General features: G+C 46.2%; 1 protein-coding gene across 1 annotated transcript in view; it reads left to right on the top strand.

The window, feature by feature from the left end:
* LOC148147383 (uncharacterized) overlaps window positions 1-24,188 on the top strand; it is a 99,586-nt gene that overhangs the window by 35,500 nt on the left and 39,898 nt on the right. The window lies entirely within an intron of this gene.

Here is a 24,188-nt window from a genome sequence, read left to right as displayed (position 1 = left end):
GAAGGACCTGACCAAGTAGACAAACAGGAGGCTTGAAGAGCACAGCAAGCCCGGCAGCATCAGGAGGTGGAGAAGTCAATGCTTCGGGTCTAACCCTTCATCAGGACTGGATGTGGGGATGGGGGCCGGGTGGGGAGCTGCAGATAAAGAGAGGGGAGGGGAGAGATGTGGAGGATTGGAGAACACTGGTAGTGGGTACGACCTGGTTGGTCAATGGGAGGGATGGATCTGGTTGGGAGCTGGAAGGAAGGGTCAGTGGGTGGAATGGAAGGGAGGGGGTGGGGCTGGAAAGGGAGCAGGGGGATCGGTCGGAAGGTTATTGGAGATTCAGGAACTCAATGTTAAGTCCTTTGGGTTGTAGGATGGTTGCCCAGGTCGACCTGACAAGACTGGGGAGGTGGAGCTCCTCATGATCTTCCCTGGAGGGAGACATTTCCATCATTCTGTCCAGCCTCCCGAGTGACAGTCGGCCAGACTGACTGCCTGGTTTACGGCAAGAGCAGAAATGTTGGGGAGATCTCATGAAACCTGTATGAGCAGGAAATGGAATGAAATGAGAAAGTGCTGGAGAAACTCAGCAGGTCTGGCAGCATCTGTGGAGAGAGAAACAGAGTTAATGTTATCCGTCCAATCTGGCTTTTCTGATGAGCTGAGGAGATGTGCTGGGAGTGTGGCTGAATTAGGCCGGGTGTGAATTGTTGTATTTCCCAATGACAGGTTGTGGTGTCGAGATAAAGCCGTGTGTTTACAGTTTGTCAGGTATTACACCAGACTGTGGGGCTTCCTACTTGGTTTACATTTGGATCCCATGAATATTCATGAACATAAAAACCCAGTCCCTCCTTGAAGCCCCAGTCAGCAGTGTGTGAGAATCTGGTGAGCCCGGTTCACGTTTGTTTTCCGGTGATGTACAGAGGCAGGTTTCTGCAATTTGGTCTGAGGGCAGCACTTTCTCTTGGTTACGGCACAAAGGAGAGGGACAGAAAGCTGGCAGCTGGCATGGAGCATTGGGAATGGCCAGGTTGTGGCAGTGAGGGGAGCTGGGGGAATGGGGTCAAGGGGGTGGAGGGATACACAAGGAATTCAGGGGAGGGCAGAGGTGGGATGGCGAGTGGCGATAGACTGGGAACAGTCAGACAGGGTAAGGAAATGAGGGGCCTTGAAGGGGGTGTCAGTCCTGTCCACATTTGGCTCCACCTCAGGCTGTTAGCTGATAAAGTCATTCCCGGACGATGAGTTTATCTGTTCCCACCGAGGCACATCCCACAAGGAGCTGATGATGGTCTGTTCCTCACCTGAACCACGGTGAGAGCAACATGCAGAGGCAGTGAGACTCTGGGTGGACAGGGTGGATCTGACAGGGAGTACCCTCTCTCCTCCAGCTGGGATCAGAACAAGATCAACTCCAGTGAAACCAAATGGGAACCTTCTGGATATACAGAACGCCCAAGGCCCAGGTAACTTTAATTGTGTCCCAATCCCAGCTGATGGTGATACTGGACACATCAGATCTCAGAGTGAAACCTGACCTGATAAACCACAGTAATATGGAACAAAGAACGGTGGGTGCTGGAAATCAGAAACACAACACAAAGTGCTGGAGAAACTCAGCAATTCTGAAGAAGGATCACTGGACTGGAAACATTAACTCTGTTTTTCTCTCTGTCCATGTTGCCAGATCTACTGAGTTTCTCCAGCACTTGCCTGTTTTCTTTCAGATTCCCAGTATCCACAGATCTGTGTTTTATATTGGGCTGAGGCGGGTGTTGGGTACATTCCCTACTGCTGTGTCCCCACAGACATGGCCCGTGGTTGAACTCCAGACAAAGTGGAAGATGTTTTGAGTGACCTCCACTGTCCAGCAGTGGAGTATGGGCCAAAGTGACAGCACATTGAGAAATGAAGAAGCATCTCCCAGCTGGTGACCAGCTCCTTAACTCCAATGGAGAGGGAATGTCACTTCCCCATCCCAGTTTCAGTCACATCACAGTTACCCACACCTTCCAGGTTCTAGCACACGCCTCGGCTCCTCTGAATCACATTCCCAGCACCTTCAGGTAGTCTGCTCGGACAGGGCAAAGGGCAAAGGATTGATTGGCCCAGTTCTGAAAAGGAACAGGAGCCCATTCTTGCTGCAGTTGATCTTGTGTCCTGAAGCCAGTTTGAACTGGTCAGATTCTCATCAATCTGATCACTGACGGTGGATCTGTGCAGAAAGCAGTGATGTTTTCCATGTGCAGGGATGATTTGAACTCAGTGCCTGCGGTACCTGGCATTTTCCCTTTTCCTACACCTGCCTCCTTCCTATTGCACTCAGTAAATGGTTCAATACAGCACACAAACAGGACGGGAGAGAGGACAATCCTGCCTGGCTCCATCTCTGATCGGAAAGCTTTCCAATTCCCACCCATTATTTAAACTGTCCCACTGATTGTGTAGAACAGATGGATCCAATTGTGGAGTCCCTGCATTAACCCCATTTGAAGAGCAAGTTGATTAAGTAGGTGTTGGATATTCTTCCAAAGGCCTTCTCCTGGTCCAAGCTGACAAGACACGTCTCCGAACCCCTCTGGCCTCACTGAGGTGTTTGTCCAGACTCTCCCTCATACTGCTGTCTGAGACCTCCGTGAGAGAGAACAGCAAAGACTGTGAGGTCTTTCTGCGTGTGGGCTTCCCATATTAAACTCCGATGCAGTCAGACTTGCCATCCAGCCACAGCAACAATGAAGGTGAAGCCACTGCCTAGAATGACCAGCCAGGAATTCACCAGCAGCAGTGGGAGCTGCTGGACACCAGCAGGTCACTGGCTGGTTTGAGTTGGATGACATGTTGCTTCACCACAGTCAAGAATTTTTTTACAAGATTACATCTCTTCTATGAAGGTGACTGCCCACAACCTCCATAACTTTATGGGAAGGATAAACTGTTTCCCTAGAGTGGAACACCAAGGCCAGAGAATTGGACATTATTTCCTTCTGACCAGATCGATGGCCCATGGAACCATTGCTGTGACCACTGCCTGTACGCACTGAGCTGCAGTATTCCACATTCCTGTCAATACAGCAAACAGCACTGACCTTGGCGAAGGACATAATGTCAAATCACTTTGCTCAGTGAACATCTGCTGGACACAAAATGGAGGCAATCTTGATACATCATAAAACTCAGTTGGTTCCCAGTGTGATGAAGGTTCAGGAAATGTTATTAATATCATTTGGGAACCTGTGTTCTCAGGCAGGAGATGCATGGATAGCTTTCAGGTTGATTTGTATTTCTAACGTGTGTGTTAAGAATGGAGGAACACAGTTTTAGTTTCACTTTTGATTTTTGTTATTGGTATTGGAATGTTGGACAGTTTGTTCATCATCACTTTACTGTGGGTTTACAGACTGGAATAGATCTTGAGGTGAACAGTTGAGTGCATTAGAAATAAAATTATTGAAAGAGAAACAGCTGTCGTCTACTGAAAGGCCTAAAGTAACACAGAAAGGCAGAATTGTACAGAAAATCAAAGGATACTTGTAGGTTCAGTCACATCAAAGAAGTACTGTCTGTTGAGCTGTCTCCAAAATCTCCTGGAGGTCAGTAAGGTGAAAACAGCACAGACCAATTATACCTGTGTGAGCTGAATGGGGAACTTTAATGTGGAAACACGGTGATCCTCCTGTTAATGTACCTGTCCAAATATCTATTAAAAGTTATAACGGTACCTGCATCTGCCACTTCCTCTAACAGTTCATGCCACATATGAACCAGCCTCTGTGTGAGAACATTTCCCCTCAGCTTCCTTTTAAATCTTTCTCCACTCAGTTTAAAATTATGCGCTCTAGTTTTGAACTCCCTAACTCTTTGGGAAAAGAGTTTGTTACTTACCTTATCCATGCCCCTCATGATTTTATAAACATCCATAATTAATTGGGGGAGGGGAAATTATATCGCTATTAGACAGGAGCTGTGGAGTATAAATTGGGAACATTGTTCTGCGGGAACTGTACAACAGAAATGTGAAGGCTGTTTAAGGAACACTGGTTGTGAGTGTTGGATAACTTTGTCCCACTGAGACAGGCAAAGGAATGGTCAGGTTAAGGAGCCTTGGATGGCAAGAGAAGAGGAGCTTCTTGTCAAGAGGAAGAAGGAAGCTTACTGAAGGTTTTGGAAGCAAGGACCTGGCACAGCTTTAGAGGATTACAGTATAGCTAGGAAAGAACTCAAAAAAAGGACTGAAGAGAGCTAGGAGGGGGCATGAAAAAGCCTTGGGGTAAAGGGTTAGGGAAAACCCAGAGGCGGTCTACACTTACGTGAGAAATAAGAGAATGATCAGCGAGAGGGTAGGCCGATCAGGGATAGTGGAGGGAACTTGTTCAAGAGAGGGGGACCTCGTTGATAATGAGAACATTGTGGACCAGGTTAATAAGCTTGAACAGATTGACATTAAGGAAATGGATGTGCTGGAAATTCTGGAAACATCAAGTTAGATAAGTCCCCAGGGCCAGACCAGAAATATCCGAGGTTACTATAGGAAGTGAGGAATGAGATTACTACACCTCTGGTGATGATCTTTGCATCCTCACTCTCCATGGGAGTAGGACAGGCTGATTGGAGGGAGGAGAATGCTGTTCCTCTGTTCAAGAAAGGGAATAGGGAAATCCCTGGGAATTACAGACCAGTCAGTCTTTTGTCTGTGGTAAGCAAGGTGCTGGAAAGGATTCTGAGAGATAGGATTTATGACCATTTGGAAAGACATTATTTGATTAAACACAGTCAGCATGGCTTTGTGAGGGGCAGGTCATGCCTCACTGGCCTTATTGAGATCTCTGAGGATGTGATGAGACAAGTTGATGAAGGTTGAGCAGTGGATGTGCTGTAAATGGATTTCAGTAAGGCATTTGATAAGGTTCCCCATGGTAGGCTCATTCAGAATGTTAGGAGGTATGGGATATCGGGAATTTTGGCTGTCTGGATACAGAATTGGCTGGCCGAAAGAAGACAGTGAGTGGTCGTGGATGGAAAGTATTCCTCCTGGAGCTCGGTGACCAGTGGTGTCCCACAAGGATCTGCTCTTGGGCGTCTGCCCTTTGTAGTTTTTATAAGTGACTTGGATGAAGAAGTGGAAGGATGGGTTAGTAAGTTTGCCAGTGACACAAAGGTCGGTGATGTCGTGGATGGTGGCGAGGGCTGTTACAGACTACAACGAGACACTGACAGGATGCAGAGCTGGGCTGAGGTGGCAGATGGAGTTAAACCTGGTTAAATAAGAAGTGATTCATTTAGGAAGGTCAAATTTGGATGTTGAATACAGGGTTAAAGCCAAAACAAATGCTATACTGGATGCTGGAATCCAAGGTAGACAGGAGGAGGCTGGAAGTAGAAGACAGCAAGGCAGGCAGCATCAGGAGGTGGAGAAGCTGATGTTTTGGGTGTAACCCTTCTTCAGGACTGGGGCTGGGTGTGGGGGGGGGGAGCTGCAGATAAAACGGGTGGTGGGTGTAAGGTTGTAAAGTAGGGTTCGGTGAAGACAGGTAGAGGGGACGACCTGGTTGGTCAATGGGTGGAATGAATCCAATTGGTGGCAGGGAACACTGGGAGGGAGGGGAAGGGGCTGGGAAGGGAGTTGGGGGATGGAAAGGGAGGTTATTTGAAATTGGAGAACCCAATATTGAGCCATCTGGGCTGTAGGCTGCCCAGGTGGAAGATGGGGTGTTGTTCCTCCAATTTGCAGTGTGTTTCATTGCGGCAATGGAGGATGCCAAGGATGGTCATGTCAGAAAGGGAGTGGGAAGGGGAATTAAATTGGGGGATGAGTGGGAGGTCCGGTCGGCCCTTGCGGACCCAGCTGCGATGTTCGGTGAACCATTCCCTAAGACAACATGGGGAGCACCTGATGCAGTAAACGAGGTTGGAAGAGAGGCAGGTGAACCTCAGTCTCACCTGGAAGGACTGTTTGGGGCCCTGGATGGAGGTGACCGGCTGGTGTACCTGCAGGCTCTGCATCTTTTCCGGTGACCGGGGAAGGTACTTGGTGGCTCGAGGGGGTTGGTGGGGAGAGTGGCACAAACCAAGGATTGTCAAAGGGAATGGTCCTTGCGGAAGGCAGAGAGGGATGGGGACTGGAAGATGGTCTTGGTGGTAGGGTCTAATTGAAGTTGGCGGAAGCATTTAAGGATGGTGCGTTAGATGCGGAGACTATTGCGGTGGTAGGTGAGTACAAGGGGGACCCAGCCTTTATTGCGTTGGGAAGGGCGGGGGTCTGCAGCAGTGGAATGGGGAATGAAGGTGGTGTGGTGGAGAGCTGTCTGGATGACAGAGGGAGGAAAATCATGCTGCTCGAAATAGGTGGACATCTGGGATACTCACGAGTGGAATATTTCCTCGTCTGAGTAGATGCGGCAGAGGTGGAGGAATTGGGAGAATGGGATGGAGTTCTTGCAGGATACTGTGTGGGAGGAGGTGTGGCCCAGGGAGTTATGGGAATCTGTGGGTTTGTCGTAAACATCCGTCTGGTGACTCGCCTGAGATGGAAACGGTGAGGTCAAGAAATGGGAGGGAGGTGTCCGAGATGGACCAAGTGAATTTGAGAGCAGGATGGAAGTTGTGGGCGAAGTCGATGAACTGCTCCAGTTCAGTCTAGGGGCAGGAAGCTGCACTGATGCAGTCTTTAATATAACAGCAGAAGAGTTGGGGTACATTGCCTGTGTAGGTGCTGAAGAGGGATTGTTTGATTTTGCCAACAAAGAGGCAGGCATAGCTGGGGCCCATGTGGGTACCCATGGCCATCCCCTGGATTTGGAGGAAATGGGAGGAGTTAAAGGAAAAGTTATTGAGGGTGAGGACCAGTTTGGCGAGTTGGAGGGGGGTATATGTGGAGGGGGACTGGATGGGTCTGTTGGAGAGGAAGAAGCAAAGGGCCTGGAGGCCATCCTTGTGAGATATTAACATGTATAAGGACTGCACATCGATAGTGAAGAGATAGCACTGGGGGCCAGGGAACTGGAAGTTGCTGAAGAGATGGAGAGCGTGGTTGGTGTCGCGGATGGAGGTGGGAAGTACCCTGAACTGAGGGGCAGAGGATGGAGTCGAGGTAAGACGAGATGAGTTCATTGGGGCAGGAGCATGCCGAGACGATGGGTCGGTCGGGGTAGTTGGGCTTGTGGGCCTTGGAGAGTAGGTCGAACAGGGCAGTGTGGGGCTGGGGGACTATGAGTTTGGAGGCAGTGGAGGGGAGATCACCGGATGCAATGAGGACACAGACAGTGCGAGTCATATTGGCTTTTGGCTTAAAGCCAGGATTGTGGGCAGAGTGGAGGAACGGTGGGATGTTGGGGCCCACAGACATAGATCCCTCAAAGTTGCTGCCAACTTGATCGGGGTGTTAAGAAGGTGGATGGTGTTTTGGTTTTCATTAACAGGGGGATTGTGTTTAAGAGCCAGGAGGTTTTGCTGCAGCTCTATAGGACCCTGGTTCGACCACACTTGGAATGTTGTGTTCGGTTCTGGTCACCTCATTCGAGGAAGGATGTAGATGCTTTAGAGAGGGTGCAGAGGAGATTTACGAGGATGCTGCCTGGATTGGAGGACTTGTATTATGAAGAGAGGTTGAGTGAGCTTGGACTTTTCACACTGGAGAGAGGAAGAGAGAGAGGTAACTTGATAGAGGTGTACAAGGGAATGGGAGACATAGAGTAGTTAGCCAGAGACTTTTCCCCAGGGCAGTAATGTCTGTCACAAGGGATCATAATTTTAAGGTGATAGGAGGTAGGTATCGGGGTGATGTCAGAGGCAGGTTCTTTACTCAGAGAGTGGTGGGTGCGTGGAATGCACTGCCAGTGATGGTAGTAGAGTCAGAGACATTAGGGATGTTTAAGCGACTGCTGGACAAGCACATGGATGGCAGTAAACTGAGGGGTGTGTAGGTTAGATTGATCTTAGATTAAAGTAAATGCTCAGCACAACATCGTGAGCTGAAGGGCCTGTACTATACTGTACTGTTCTGTGTTCTGTGTTCGAAGGTCACTCTTTAACCTCCTATGCTCCAGTGAAAAAGCCTTGTAGCTTATCCAGCCACTCCTTATAACTCAAACCCTCCATTCCTTATACCATCTTTGTGAACCTTTTCTACATCCTCTCCAATTCAACCATATCCTTCCTGTACCATGGCAACCAGAACTGTACACAGTACAGGTACACAATCCTTTATCCAAAATTCAAAACTCCAAAAGCTCCAAAATCCGAAATTGTTTTTCTGGAGTGTGGAGCGCCATTTTGGCGTGTGTACAGGTGACCCACTCGATTCGCGTCACTCAGATGTGACATGGTGGTGTGGCCCAGCACTGGCAGGCATCAATTGTGTCTCAGTGCTTGTACTGTTCACACGTGCATCTGCTGTTAGGTAATACTTTTCTCATTTCACTGTGAAAATGTCATTTATTCCGAATCCGAAAAATTCCTAATTCAGAAAAACAACCGGCCCCAAGGATTTCGGAAAAAGGATTGTGTAACTGTACTCCAAAATTGGCCTCACCAATGTCCTGTACAATCACACCATGACATCCCAACTGTTTTACTCAATGGTCTCAGCAATAAAGGTGCCAAACACCTTCTTTCCCACCCTGTCTACCTGTGACTCCACTTTCAATGAACTATGTACCTGAACCCCAAGGTTTCTCTGTTCTACAACATTCCCTCAGGCCCGACCATTAACTGTGTAGGTCCTGCCCCTGTTTGTTTTACCAAAATGCAATACCTGACATTTATTCAAATTAAACTCCATCTGCCACACCTCAGCCCATTGACCTAATTGATCAAGATCCATTTGTAATCTCAGATAATCGTCATCTCTGTCTCTAACACCACCAATTTTGGTGTCATCTGCAAATTTACTGGCCCTGCCTCTTATATTCTCATCTAAATCATTTACATCAATGACAAATAACAGTGGGCCCAGTGCTGATCCCTGTGGAACACTGCTGGTTACAGACCTCCAGTCTGACATACAACCCTCCACCCACCACTCTCTGTCTCCTACCATGAAGCCAATTTTGTATCCAATTGACAAGTTCACCTTGAATCCCATGAGATCTAATTTTGAGGTGGGGTTGGGACCTAGAGAGATAGTGAGGAAAGACTGCAATCTGAGATTGATACAGTTGAGAACAAAAGAGAGTCAATTAGAGAGGACAGGCAGGAACAAAGCAGAGAACAAGGGAGGACTGATTAATTAAACTACATTTATTTCAATGCAAGAGGCCTAACAGGGAAGGCAGATGAATTCAGGGCATGATTAGGAACATGGGACTGGAATATCATGGCAATTACAGAAATGTGGCTCGGGGATGGACAGGACTGGCAGCCTAATGTTCCAGGATACAAATGCTACAGGAAGACCAGAAAGGGAGGCAAGAGAGGAGGGGGAGTGGTGTTTTTGATAAGGGATAGCATTACAGCTGTACTGAGGGAGGATAATCCCAGAAATACATCCAGGGAAATTATTTAGGCGGAACTGAGAAATAAGAAAGGGATGATCACTTTATTAGGATTGTATTATCGAGCCCCTAACAGTCAGAGGGAAATTGAGAAACAAATCTTTAAGGAGATATCAGTTATCTGTAAGAATAATAGGCTGGTTATGGTAGGGGGTTTTAACTTTCCAAATGTAGACTGGGACTACCATAATGTTAAGGGTTTAGATGGAGAGGAATTTGTTAAGTGTGTAAAAGAAAATTTTCTGATTCAGTATGTAGATGCACCTACTAGAGAAAGTACAAAACTTGACCGATTCTTGAGAAATAAGGCAGGGCAGGTGACTGAGGTGTCAGTGGGGGAGCACTTTGGGGCCAGCGACCATAATTATATTCGTTTTAAAGTTCTAAATTGGAGGAAGGCCAATTTTGACAGTATTGGGCAAGAACTTTCAAAAGCTGCTTGTGTGCGCAGATGTTCTCAGGTAAAGGGACGGCTGGAAAATGGGAAGCCTTCAGAAATGAGATAATGAGAGTCCAGAGAAAGTATATTCCTGTTAGGGTAAAAGAAAAGGCTGGTAAGTATAGGGAATGGTGGATAACTAAAGAAATTTGAGGGTTTGGTTAGGGAAAAGAAGGAAGTTTAAGTAAGGTATAGACAGGATAGATCAAGTGAATCCTTAGAAAAGTATAAAGGCAATAGGAGTAAACTTAAGAGAGAAATCAGGAGCGCAAAAAGGGAACATGAGATAGCTTTGGCAAAGAGTTAAGGAGAATCCAAAGGGTTTTTACAGATACATTAAGCACAAAAGGGTAACGAGTGAGAGAATAGGGCCACTCAAAGATCATCAAGGCGGCCATTGTGTGGAGCCGCAGGAGATGGGGGAGATACTAAACGTGTATTTTGCATCAGTATTTACTGTGGAAAAGGACATGAAAGATATAGAATGTAAGGAAATATATGGAGACATCTTGACAAATGTCCATTTTACAGAGGAGGAAGTGCTGGATGTCTTGAAATGTAGAAAGGTGGACAAATGCCCAAGGCCTGATCAGGTGTACCCTGGAACTCTGTGGGAAGCTAGGGAAGTGATAACTGGGCCGCTTACTGAGATATTTGTGCCATCAATAGCCACAGGTGAGGTGCCAGAAAATTGGAAGTTGGCTAACGTGGTGCCACTGTTTAAGAAGGGTGGTAAGGACAAGCCAGGGAACTATAGATCAGTGAGCCTGACGTCGGTGGTGGACAGGTTGTTGGAGGGGATCCTGAGGAACAGGATGTACATGTATTTGGAAACACAAGGACTGATTAGGGATAGTCAACAAAGCTTTATGTGAGGGAAAACATGTCTCTCAAACTTGACTGAGTTTTTTGAGGAAATAACAAAGAGGATTGATAAGGGCAGAGCAGTAGATGTGATCTGTATGGACTTCAGTAAGGCGTTTGACAAGGTTCCACATGGGAGATTGGTTAGCAAGGTGAGATCTCAGGGAATACAGGGAGAACTCACCATTTGGATACAGAACTGGCTCAAAAGTAGAAGAGAGGGTGGTGGTGGAGGGTTGTTTTTCAGATTGGAGGCTTGTGACCATTGGAGTGCCATAAGGGTCAGTATTGGGTCCACTACTCCTCATCATTTATATAAATGATTTGGATGTGAGCGTAAGAGGTACAGTTAGTAAGTTTGTAGATGACACCAAATTGGACGTTTAGTGGACAGCGAAGAAGGTTACCTCAGATTGCAATGGGATCTTGATCAGATGGGCCAATGGGCTGAGAAGTGGCAGATGGAGTTTAATTTAGATAAATGTGAGGTGCTGCATTTTGGGAAAGCAAATCTTAGCAGGACTTATACACTTTATGGTAAAGTCCCAGGGAGTATTGCTGAACAAATAGACCTTGGAGAGCAGGTTCATAGCTCCTTGAAAGTGGAGTCGCAGGTACATAGGATAGTGAAGAAGGCTTTTGGTATGTTTTCCTTTATTGGTCAGAGGATTGAGTACAGGAGTTGGGAGGTCATGTTGTGGCTGTACAGGACATTGGTTAGGCCACTGTTGGAATGTTACATGCAATTCTGATCTCCTTCCTATCGGAAAGATGTTGTGAAACTTGAAATGGTTCAGAAAATATTTACAAGGATGTTGCCAGAGTTGGAGGATTTGAGCTGTAGGGAGAGGTTGAATAGGCTAGGGCTATTTTCCCTGGAGCGTCATAGGCTGAGGGGTGACCTTATAGAGGTTTATAAAATTACGAGGGGCATGGATAGGAGAAAAGGACAAAGTGTTTTCCCTAAGTTGGGGGAGTCCAGAACTAGAGGGCATAGGTTTAGGGTGAGAGGGGAAAGATATAAAAGAGACCTAAGAGGCAACTTTTTCACTCAGAGTGGTACGTGTATGGAATGAACTGCCAGAGGAAGTGTTGGAGGCTAATACAATTGCAACATTTAAAAGGCATCTGGATGGGTATATGATTAGGAAGGTTTTGGAGGGTTATGGGCCAGCTGCTGGCATGTGAGATTAGATCGGTTTGGGATTTCTGGTCAGCATGGACGGGTTGGACTGAAGGATGGGTTTCCGTGCTGTATATCTCTATGACTCTATGACTCTATGACTCTACTAATTGGTCTGCCATGTGGAACCTGGTCAAAGGCCTCACTAAAAATCCATGGAGTCAATGTCTACCCCTCTGCCATGTTAAATAAGTCACGCAACACCAGGTTATAGCCCAACAGGTTTATTTGGAAGCACTAGCTTTTGGAGTGCTGCTCCTTCATCAGGTGGTTGTGGAGCATAAGATTGTAAGACACAGAATTTATTGCAAAAGTTTACAGTGTGATGTCACGGACATTATATATTGAAAAAGATCTGGATTGTTAAGTCTCTCATTTTAGAATGACTTGTTGGTTTCAGTTTTTCAGATGTAAATTCCAGAACTTTTATATTCTCAAATGAACTTTAACAAAAGTGCCATGCTTGCCCAGATAATGCATTGAAGGTGTGAGGTGCCCTGTGTGAGGCTGTCTGTGCCCAATGTTTTATTTCTTAAAAAGGGATTTACAGAATCGTACAGGGATTCATGCAGTTTTTGAGCAAAATAAAATGTAACTGTGCACATTCCCACTCTCCCACCCTCCTGCACACCCTCTCACAGACTTATATCCCTTTACAGTCACACTCCCACACATACACACACTCTCTCTCACAGCCACTCATACCGCCTCGCGCACACACACTCACACACACATATATGTAAGTTTGTGAGGTAATTTGTACTTGCAGAACAACATTTTAATAAATTACAAAGTAAAATGAAATTCTGCACATTCCCACACTCCCACCTTCACACGCACCCTCTCACAGACTTATACCCTTTTACAGTCACACTCACACACATACAAACACACATACATTTGTGGTGTAATTTGTACCAGCAGAATTACATTTTACTTTGCTCAAATGCTGCATGAATCCATGAAACATTCTGAAAATCCCTTATACTCCACAGCCACCTGATAAGGAGCAGCACTCCAAAAGCTAGTGCTTCCAAATAAACCTGTTGGGCTATAACCTGGTGTTGCATGATTTTATAACTTGGCAGAGGAGTAGACATTATCTACACAGATTAAGCTCCGTCATCACACACCTTTCATCACAAACTGAACAATCCGGCCTGTTCCACTTTAGTACACAGGGGGGTGCCCACTGGACATCCCACTGCACTCAGTAATTTGGATTGGGATATGCTCCACCATTTGCAATTTCCAGTGTTTCAGAAACTCGGGGTATTTTCCTCCAGTTCCTTAAAGTTTTGCCGTTACTTTTTCTGGTGTCACCATTCTTCCATTCTCCAGCCAAAAAGGAGCAGCTCATTCTCATCTGTTTCCGTGTGGAGCCGCCCCTTGGCACTGGGTTGGTGATGGCTCATCTCTTATTTGACTCGTGTTTTGTGGTTAAACTAAGACCATAAGATGGAGGAGCAAAGGGAAGCCATTCAGCCCATCAAGTCTGTTCCACTATTCAATGTGATCATGGCTGGTCTGATAATCCTCAACTCCACTTTCCTGCCTTTTCCCTGATACCCTTGATTCCTGACTGATTAATAATCTGTCTGTCCCAGCCTGTTTGTCTACTCCTTTGCAAATCCCGGCTGATAGCGACATTAACACCTTGACCATCACTTTCACAGATGATTGAGAGCAGACTGATCGAGTGGCAATTAGTTGGGATGGATCTACCCAGCATTTTCTGTCCTTTGTCAGGGCATATCTGTCATTGTCCAAATTGTGGGAAACTTCCTGTATCGTGTGTGATGGACTGCTCTTCCTGGTTCACCATTTCCCCTTCCTGTGCACAGTCATTACAATGGAGGGGCTGTTTGGTTCACCTTACTGGGCCATTTCACATGAGCTAATGTGGAGTCACATATCAGCCAGACTGGGGAATGATGGGAGATTTCCTTCCCTGAACAGCATTAGTGACAACCTGATAATTCCATGGTCACCATTACTGGGATGTGCTTTTGATTCCAAATGTATTTGTTAATTAATTGGATTTAATTTTCACGTCTGCACTGGGATTTAAACCCACATCCTGCATTGACTGAGACCTCTGGATCACTAGTCTAGTATCCTTTCCCTGACACCATCATTCCCACAATCCTCACCACTGTTATCCAAGCAGTAGCTGAAACCACTCAGAAATATATTCCCCAACAATGAAGAAGGGAGAAAGAGAGAAAACAGAAAACTACAAACCTGTTAGCGTTATACCAGGAGGAGCGAAAATACGAGAATCGATTTGCAAGTTTGTGATAACTGAATACTTCGAAAATAACATTAGTTTGGACAGGGTCCACACGGATGTGTGAAAGGGAAATCATGTTTGACAAATCTGTTGGAGATTTTTGAAGCTATTACTTGTAACGTAGATAATGGAGAACAGGAGGATGGGATGTACTTGGATTTTCATAAGGCCCCAAGCAGGAGGTTGGGAAACACACTTCGAGCACCCGGGACTGGGAGAAAGGTCCTGCTGTGGGGATTGGGAATTGGTTACCAGCCAGAAAACAGAGTTGGAATAAATGGGTCACTCTGAAGATGGCAGCCTGTGTCCAGTGAGGTCCCACAAGGATCAGTGTTTGCATCACTGCTGTTCACAATCGAAACCAATGATGTGGATATGAGGACCAAATGTAATGGGCAGCATCGTATCGGGGTCTGAGCAGCGAGTGTTATGGTGAGTTGGGTGACATGTGCAGTGAGGCCCATCTCAACATCAGGAGCAACTCACACCATCTTTTCACAAGCGGCATGGCAAGTTTCTCACTAGGCAGCGGGGAGTTACCAACTGATGCTCAGTATTGATGGTTAAACACCAGGTTCATAACCCAGACCAGCTCATTAACAGTCAGACTGCCATCTCACCAAACTCACCAACAAGCTCGATGGCAGGGAAACTTGATTGGGGACCCAGAGTGAGCACAACGTGAGTATGACGTATTTGAGAGAAGATGGGGGGACTTATACTGGCAGACTGGAGAAGGTCATTGTTTTCTTCCTCTAGTGCTGGGCATTCCACCAAACAGTTCAGACTGCTTTACCCCAGTGACAACCTTAGAGCAGGATGGCATGGGGTGTCAGTGCCAGCCCCTGTGTGGGAGGAGCATGGGGATTGTAGTCAGCACTGGACCCTCTGGGGAAAGGGGGACAAGGAGTGGAGTCAGCACTGTGCCCTGTGGGGGAGGGGCACATGGAGTGGAGTTCGCACTGGGCCCTTTGGGGGAGGGGGACAAGGACTGGAGTCAGCACTGGATCCTGTTGAGGAGGAGGATGTTGTGGAGAGTCAGCACTGGACCCTGTGGGGGAGGGGCACAGGGAGTGGAGCCAACACTGTGGGGGAGGGGCATGGGGAGTGGAGCCAACACTGGGCTCTGTGGGAGAGGAGCACAGGGGGTGGAGCCAACATTGGGCCCTGTGGGGGAGGAGCACAGGGGGTGGAGCCAACATTGGGCCCTGAGGGGGAGGAGCACAGGGGGCGGAGCCAACATTGGGCCCTGTGGGGGAGGGGCACGGGGAGTGGAGCCAACACTGGGCCCTGTGAGGTAGGGGCATGGGGAGTGGAGCCAACACTGGGCCCTGTGGGGGAGAGGCACGGGGAGTGGAGCCAACACTGGGCCCTGTGGGGGAGGGGCACGGGGAGTGGAGCCAACACTGGTCCCTGTACCTTTATCCCAGTGGCCAACATTTGTACTCACTGCTCCGTGCCCCTCCCCCACAGGGTCCAGTGCTGACTCCACTCCCAGTGTCTGTCCCTCACACAGTTCAGAGTGGCACAGTGGCTCAGTGGTTAGCACTGCTGCCTCACAGTTCCAGGGCCCTGGGTTCAATTCCAGCCTCAGGCGACTCTCTGTGTGGAGTTTGCACATTCGTCCTGTGTCTATGTGGGTCCCCTTCGGGTGCTCTGGTTTCCTCCACAGTCCAAAGATATGCAGGTTTGGGGAATTGGCCATGCTAAAGTGTTCAGGGATGTGTTAGTTAGGTGCATTAGTGAGGAGTAAATGGAGACCAGTAGGGTAGGGGAATGGTCTGGCTGGGTTACTCTTCGGAGGGTCAGTGTGGACTTGTTGGGCAAAATGGCCTGTTTCCACACTGTCGAGTTTCTATGATTTGAGGATTTGGAGGCCTACCCCCTGGAGGAAAATGAGCAGGGTTGTTGTCAGAGGTGATTCAGTAATAAGGGGAACAGATAGATGGTCCTGGGGCTGTAAACCAGACTCCAGGATGGTATGTTGCCTCCCGGCTGCTCGGGTGAAGGATGTCTCAGTGTGGCTGCAGGACATTCTGAAGTGAGAGGGTGAACGGCCAGTGGCCGTGGTACGCATTGGTGCTGATGACATGGGTAAGACAAGGGATGATGTCCTAAAAACAGAATACAGGGATTTAGGAAGGAAGTCATAAAGTAGGACCTCAAAAACAGTGATCTCAGGATTACTGCCAATGCTCTGTGCATATCCGAGTAGAAATAGCAGGTTATATCAGACTGGAAAGATGGTACATGGGAGAGGGTTTCAGTTTGCTGGAGCATTGGGCCCTTTTCTGGGGGAGGTATCATAATGACAACCTGGATGTGTAGTACATGGACAGGACTGGAACTCGGGACTATATTGGTGAGTGCAGTCAGGAAGGTTTAAATTAAAAAGCCAAGAGAATGAAACTATAAACGGGCAGATGGATGACACTGAAATACGGATTAAATCAGAAAAGAGAATGGGAGGTTAGAATGATGCTGGGCTCAGATTACAAGGGCTAGAATTGAGCAGGGCCACAGTGAACAGAACTATGGAAGCCTTAAGGCCTTGTGCCTTAATGTACAATCATTCTCAATAAAACAGATAAATTTGTCACACAAATAGATCAGAGTGGATATGATATAGCGGGTATTACAGAGATGTGGCTGCAGGGTGACCAGGAATAGGACCTGAATTACCACAAGTTTTCAGATTTTATAAACGACAGACAAAAAGAAAAGGGACAGTAACACGGCTGATTAAAAGGGAAATTGTGATTGTGAAGAAAGATATTACAATAGGCCTGTGACAGTGCAGATAGAGGCCATTCAACCCATCAAGTCTGCACCAACCTTGTGAAAAGCATCCCACCCTATCCCAGTCAGTTCACATTTGCCACAGCTAACCCACCTAGTCTGCCCATCCCTGGGCACTGTAAGGCAATGTTTTTAGCGTGACCAATCCACCTAACCTGCACATCCTTGGATAGCGCCTGGCATAAACCCACATAGACACTGGGAGAACATTCAAACTCCACACAGACAGTCACCCAAAGGCTAGAATTGAAACTGGGTCCCTGACACTTTGAGGCAGCAGTGCTCCCCACTGTGTCACCGTGCTGCCCGAGAATAGCTCTTGTGAAGTAGAATCTGCATGGGTTTAGAAACACCAGGGGGGCAGGGAATGGTAGTGGGAGTTGGAATATCAACCCCCAAACTGTGGTAGTAATATTGGGCAAGGCATTAAAAAGGAAATTAGAGACACAACTAATACAGGTAATGCTGTAATTATGGGAACAGGAGATTCGACGTTTCGGGCACAGGCCCTTCTTCAAGGGCCTGTGCCCGAAACGTCGAATCTCCTGTTCCCTGGATGCTGCCTGACCTGCTGTGCTGTTCCAGCAATAAAGTTTCAACTTTGATCTCCAGCATCTGCAGACCTCACTTTCTCCTCAATGCTGTAATTATGGGCTATTTCAATTTGCATATAGATTGGGCAAATCAAATCATTAGAAACAGCAGAGAGGAGGAATTCTTGGTGGTGTACGGGTTAGTTTTATGAATCAATACTTTGAGGTAGCAACGAGAGAAAAGGCCATCCCTGACTGGGTTTGTGTAATCGGGAAGGAATAATTGAAAATTTAGTGATTCTGGGTAATCCAAGGTGGAGGACAGGAAAAATATCTGGCTGTAACAGCTGCTCCTTTTTTGAGGTGTTTTGGGTATTAGATGCGATTTCCTCAAATTCCAGGAGCAGCAATTTCTGTTTGAAATGCTGTTGCATTGTTTTGGAACTTTGGAGAAAAGTCAAAACAACAGCACTTTAAAAAGGGAGAAAACCAGAGAAAGGAAGCACATGGTGAGGTCAGTACAGGAGAGAGAGAGAGCGAGAAAGAGAGAGAGAGAGAGAGAGAGAGAAAGAAACCCACATTGCTAACTGACAGAGTTAGCAGTTACTGCCTTTGCTGATGAATCTGTGTATCGTGGACAGTGAGGTGCCTCTGGGAAAATATAAAAAACAGTGAAATTCACAACTGATTTTGGAGGAACCTGTTGGGAGAGGTGACAGTACAGAAACAGAGAAGGGGATGTTTTAAGAGTGGCCTTAAAAGAAGTCTGCAGTAATGTGTAGAGTGGATTCTTTCTTGATTATATGTTTTATTGAGCTATGTCTCTTGATGAAACTTAACATATAAGCCATAAGTATTAACTTAACCTGGAGCAGTGTTTTGTAGAGGAATAAGACAGTGCTATTTTCTGAGTCTGCAGCTTGAAAGAAACAAAAATGGCCCTTAGTGGAGTGATATGCTCCTCTTGTTGGATGTGGGAGTTGAGGGAGAGGTTATGGGTTACTGAGGATCATAGCTGCAATAAAAGCCATTGGTTGTGAATCTTATCAGATCGAATGGATCGGTTGGAGAGGCAGTTAGAGACAATGAGGAACTTACAAGAACGAGAGGATGTGATGAATGGCAGTTATAGGAAGGGGAAAAATCTCAGATACAGTCACAAAGATGGGTTCAGGAAAGGTAACAGGGGTAGGCAGGTAGTGCAGGAGTCTTCTGTGGCTATCCCCATTTCAAACAAGTACGCTGTTTCGGAAAATGTGAGTGTGATGGATTCTCAGGGGAACGTAGCACGAACAGCCAAGTTTCTGGTATTGAGATTGGCTCTAATGTAATGGGAGGTATGTCAGGTTCCAAGCCATCGATTGTCTTAGGGGACTCGCTAGTCCGAGGTACAGACAGACGTTTCTGTGGCCAGCAGCAAATAATCAGAACGGTGCTTTGCTTCCCTGGTTCCAGGATCAAGGATGCCTCAGAGAAGGTGCTGAATGTTCTGCAGGGGGAGAGGGGCCAGCAGGAGGTCATTGTATACATTGGAACCAACGACATAGGAAGGGAAAAGGTTGAGATTCTGAAGGGAGATTACAGAGTTAGGCAGGAATTTAAAAAGAAGGTCCTCGAGAGTAATAATATCTGGATTACTCCCAGTGCTCCATGCGAGTGAGGGCAGGAATAGGAGGTTAGAGCAGATGAATGCATGGCTGAGGGGCTAGTGTATGGGAGAAGGATTCACATTTTTGGATCATTGGAAGCGCTTTTGGGGTAGAGGTGACCTGTACAAGAAGGGCGGATTGCACCTAAATTGGAAGGGGACAAATACACTGGCAGAAAGATTTGCTAGAGCTGCTCGGGAGGATTTAAACTAGTATGTTGAAGGGGTGGGACCCAGGGAGATAGTGAGGAAAGATTTCAATCTGAGACTGGTACAGTTGAGATCAAAGGTGAGTCAAACAGTCAGGGCAGGCAGGAACAAGCAGAGAACAAGGTAGGACTGATAAATTGAACTGCATTTATTTCAATGCAAGAGGCCTAACAGGGAAAGCAGATGAACTCAGGACATGGTTAGGAACATGGGACTGGGATATCACAGCAATTACAGAAACATGGCTCAGGGATGGACAGGACTGGCAGCTTAATTTTCCAGGATACAAATGTAACAGGAAGGATAAAAAGGGAGGCAAGAGAGGAGGGGAAAAGTGGCCTTTTTGATAAGAGATAGCATTACAGCTGTGCTGAGGGAGGATATTCCCAGAAATACATTCAGGGAAGTTATTTGGGTGGAACTGAGAAATAAGAAAGGGATGATCACCTTATTGAGATTGTATTATAAACCCCTTAATAATCAGAGGGAAATTGAGAAACAAATTTGTAAGGAGATCTCAATTATCTGTAAGAATAATAGGGTGGTTATGGGAGGGGATTTTAACTTTCCAAACAGAGATTGGGACTGCCATCGGGTTAAGGGATTAGATGGAGAGGAATTTGTTAATTGTGTACAAGAAAACTTTCTGATTCAGTATGTGGTTGTACCTACTGGAGAAGGTGCAAAACTTGACCTACTCTTGGGAAATAAGACAGGACAGGTGACTGAGGTGTCAGTGGGGGAGCACTTTGGGGCCAGCGAACATAATTCCATTAGTTTTAAGAGTGATGGAAAGAGATAGACCAGATCTAAAAGCTGAAGTTCCAAGTTGGAGGAAGGTGAATTTTGATGGTATTAGGCAAGAACTTTCGAACACTGATTGGGCACAGATGTTCGCAGGTAAAGCGATGGCTGGAAAATGGGAAGCCTTCAGAAATGAGGTAATGAGAGCCCAGAAAATGTATATTCCTGTTAGTGTAAAAGGAAAGGCTGGTAAGCATAGGGAATGCTGGATGACTAAAGAAATTGAGGGTTTGGTTAAGAAAAAGAAGGAAGCATATGTCAGGTACAGACAGGATAGATCGATTGAATCCTTAGAAGAATATAAAGGCAGTAGGAGTAAACTGAAGAGTGAAATCAGGAGCACAAAAAGGGAACATGAGATAGCTTTGGCAAATAAAATTAAGGAGGATCCAAAAGGTTTTTACAGATACATTAAGGACAAAAGGGTAATGAGGGACAGAATAGGGACCCTCAAACATCAGCAAGGCAGCCTTTATGTGGAGCAGCAGGAGATGGGGTGATACCCAATAAGTATTTTGCATCAGTGTTTACTGTGGAAAAGGACGTGGAAGTTATAGAATGTAGGGAAATAGGTGGTGACATTTTGTAAAATGTCCATATTACCGAGGAGGAAGTGCTGAATGTCTTAAAACGCATAAAAGTGGCTAAATCCCAGAACCTGAACAGTTGTACCCTAGAACTCTGTAGGAAGCTAGGGAAGAAATTGCTGGGCCTCTTGCTGAGATATTTGTATCATCAATAGTCACAGGTGAGGTGCTGGAAGACTGGAGGTTGATTAATGCGGTGCCACTGTTTAAGAGAAGTGATAAGGACAAGCCTGGGAACTACAGACCAGTGAGCCTGATGTCGATGGTGGGCAAGTTGTTGGAGGAAATCCTGTGGGGCAGGATGTACATGTATTTGGCAAGGCAAAGACTGATTAGGGGTAGTCAACATGGCTTTGTGCGTGGGAAATCATGGACAGTGAAGAAGGTTACCTCAGATTACAATGCGCTGAAAATGTGTTGCTGGAAAAGCGCAGCAAGTCCGGCAGCATCCAAGGAGCAGGAGAATCGACGGTTTGGGCATGAGCCCTTCTTCAGGAATTCTTCAGATTACAACGGGATCTTGATCAGATGGGCCAATGGGCTGAGAAGTGGCAGATGGAGTTTAATTTAGATAAATGTGAGGTGCTGCATTTTGGGAAAGCAAATCTTAGCAGGACCTATACACTTAATGGTAAGGTCCTAGGGAGTGTTGCTGAACAAAGAGACCTTGGAGTGCAGGTTCATAGCTCCTTGCAAGTGGAGTTGCAGGTAGATAGGATAGTGAAGAAGGTGTTTGGTATGCTTTCCTTTATTGGTCAGAGTATTGAGTACAGGAGTTGGGAGGTCATGTTGCAGCTGTACAGGACATTGGTTTAGCCACTGTTGGAATATTGCATGCAATTCTGATCTCCTTCCTATCGGAAAGATATTGTGAAACTTGAAATGGTTCCGAAAAGATTTACGAGGATGTACAAGGTTGAATAGGTTGGGGCTGTTTTCCCTGGAGTGTCAGAGGCTGAGGGGTGACCTTATAGAGGTTTACAAACTCATGAGGGGCATGGATAGGATAAATGGACAAAGTATTTTCCCTGGGGTTGGGGAGTCCAGGACTAGAGGGCATCGGTTTAGGGTGAGAGGAGAAAGATATAAAACAGACCTAAGGGGCAATTTATTCACACAGAGGGTGATACGTGTATGGAATGAGCTACCAGAGGAAGTGGTGGAGGCTGGTACAATTGCAACATTTAAAAGGCATTTGGATGGGTATATGAATAGGAAGGGTTTGGAGGGATATGGGCCAAGTGCTAGCAGGTGGGATTAGATTGGGTTGGGATATCTGGTTGGCATGGACGAGTTGGACTGAAGGGTCTGTTTCCATGCTCTACATCTCTATGACTCTGTGACTCTAGTTTTATGTAGGCCGTTCAGAAAGAGTGACGACAAGAGGGTAAAATTCTTCATTAAGATGGAGAGGGATATCGTTGTTTCTGAGACTGTGGCCCTGAATTTACATAATAGAGACTATGATGGTCTGAGATACAAGTTGACCATGATAATTTGGGGATTGTTATTTAAAGGGATGATAGTGGTTGGGCAATGACAACATTTACACAAACAACAAAATGTATTAATTCCTGGAATGAAATTAAAACAGGAACCGTGTAATGCCCTGGTTAACAAGGGAAATTAGGGAGAGTATTAAACCTGAGGAAGGCACATCCAAATTGGCCAGAAAAGCAAAGACCAGAGGATTGGAAAGACCTTTGGCCCTTGCAACGGGAGAAATAGAGACCGATTCAGAGGGTCAAAACAGAGTATGGGAGTAATCTTAAAGGAAACATACAAGCTCATAGTAGAAGCTTCAATGAGTATGTTAAGAGAAAAAGGATTAATTAACATGAACATAGGTCCCCTGCAGTCAGGAACAAGAGAACCTATAATAGGAAACAAAGAGGTGGCAGACCAATTAATGACATACTTTAGTTCCGTCTTCACAAAGAAAGAAAACATACAACTTCCCAAAAGATGGGGGACACAAGGACAAATGGAAAGGAGGAATTGAAAGAAAGAAGTCTTCTTAGGGAAATGGTATTGGGGAAGCAGATCGGAGAAAAGGCAGATCAATCCCAGGGCCTGATAACCTTCATCATAGAGAGGTTTAGAATGTGGCCCTGGAAATAACAGATGTGCTCGAGGTTATCTCCCATAATTCTCTCAACTCTGGAACAGTTCCTATGGATTGGAGAGTAGTTAATGTAACTGAGAATCATCAGTTGTTGTCTTTTCCTGAGATGAATTAATGTTCAGAGGTTTTACACAATCTGTGGTCTTCTCCACCTCTGGTATTGTCACCATCAGATATTCAAGTTACTGCTGTGTCCTCAGGTATATCCAGGTCTTTATTTGGCAAAATTGTTTGTGGATCTTCAAACAATGTTGTCTCTGACACATTTGTTCAGGTTGCCAAGTGTTGATCTGCATATGACATCATCTGTCGTCTGTACAGTGCAGAAAACTGGTCCAATCTGTATTATAATGATGGCCGGTATCTACCTCACACCAGTGGCCTTCATGTAGTTGATTTAACACACATTTCCCTAACTGTGTTGGAATGGTGACCCACACTCCCCAGAGAAGATATGCTGCTTGTATGGATAGTTGTAGCTTCTGTGAGACATATGGCTTCAGTTCTGGTGTTGTTCCTGTGACTTTACCACAAAGCACCACATCCGTCACTTTTGATAACAGTGGATCATTTCTGGTGCACTTCTTAACTTCTCTGGCCATTTCCGGAATGTTCTCTGTTTGTACAATGTAGAAGATGTCTGCATAAGGACTATTTGTATTCAACTCATTTGACAAAGGTAATTGAAAGAGCCCATGGACATTCCCTTGTAAGTTGGATTGCTGATACTTAATTGTATGAGTGTGAGCTGACAGCAACAACACCCACCTCTGCATATGGCTCACTGCTCGAGAAGGTATCTCTGTATAAGGCCCAAATATTGTGGTCAGTGGACTGTGGTCTGTGAGTCGGGTAAGTTTCAGGCCACACAGGGATTGATATATTGCCAGAAATGATTCCAAGAGCTTCTCTATCTGTGCAGAGCTCATTTCTGCTTTGTTCAATGATCTTGGTGTAAAATCTATTGGCTCTCTTTCCCGCTGGGTACCACGTGAGAAATGACTGCTCCCACTCCATTCAGTGGGACATCACATGCTAGCTGCAGTGATAACTTTCAGTCAAACTGGGTCAGGCCTCCTGAATTCATAAAGAATCCTTGGCTTGTGTAAAAGCTTTCACATTGATCTTCCCATTTCCAGTTCTTGTTTTGGCAGAATAATTGTGTAACGGCTGGAGGATGGCTGCAAGACTTGGACAAACCTGCCATTGCAGGGGTTGGACCGG

This window comes from Chiloscyllium plagiosum, unplaced genomic scaffold (genome assembly GCF_037043375.1).
Source record: "Chiloscyllium plagiosum isolate Xiang-an unplaced genomic scaffold, Cpla_swu_hap1 HiC_scaffold_17, whole genome shotgun sequence".
NCBI classification, from domain to species: domain Eukaryota; kingdom Metazoa; phylum Chordata; class Chondrichthyes; order Orectolobiformes; family Hemiscylliidae; genus Chiloscyllium; species Chiloscyllium plagiosum.
Note: the sequence above shows the minus strand (reverse complement) of the source record. Positions and strands in the feature narration are given on the sequence as shown.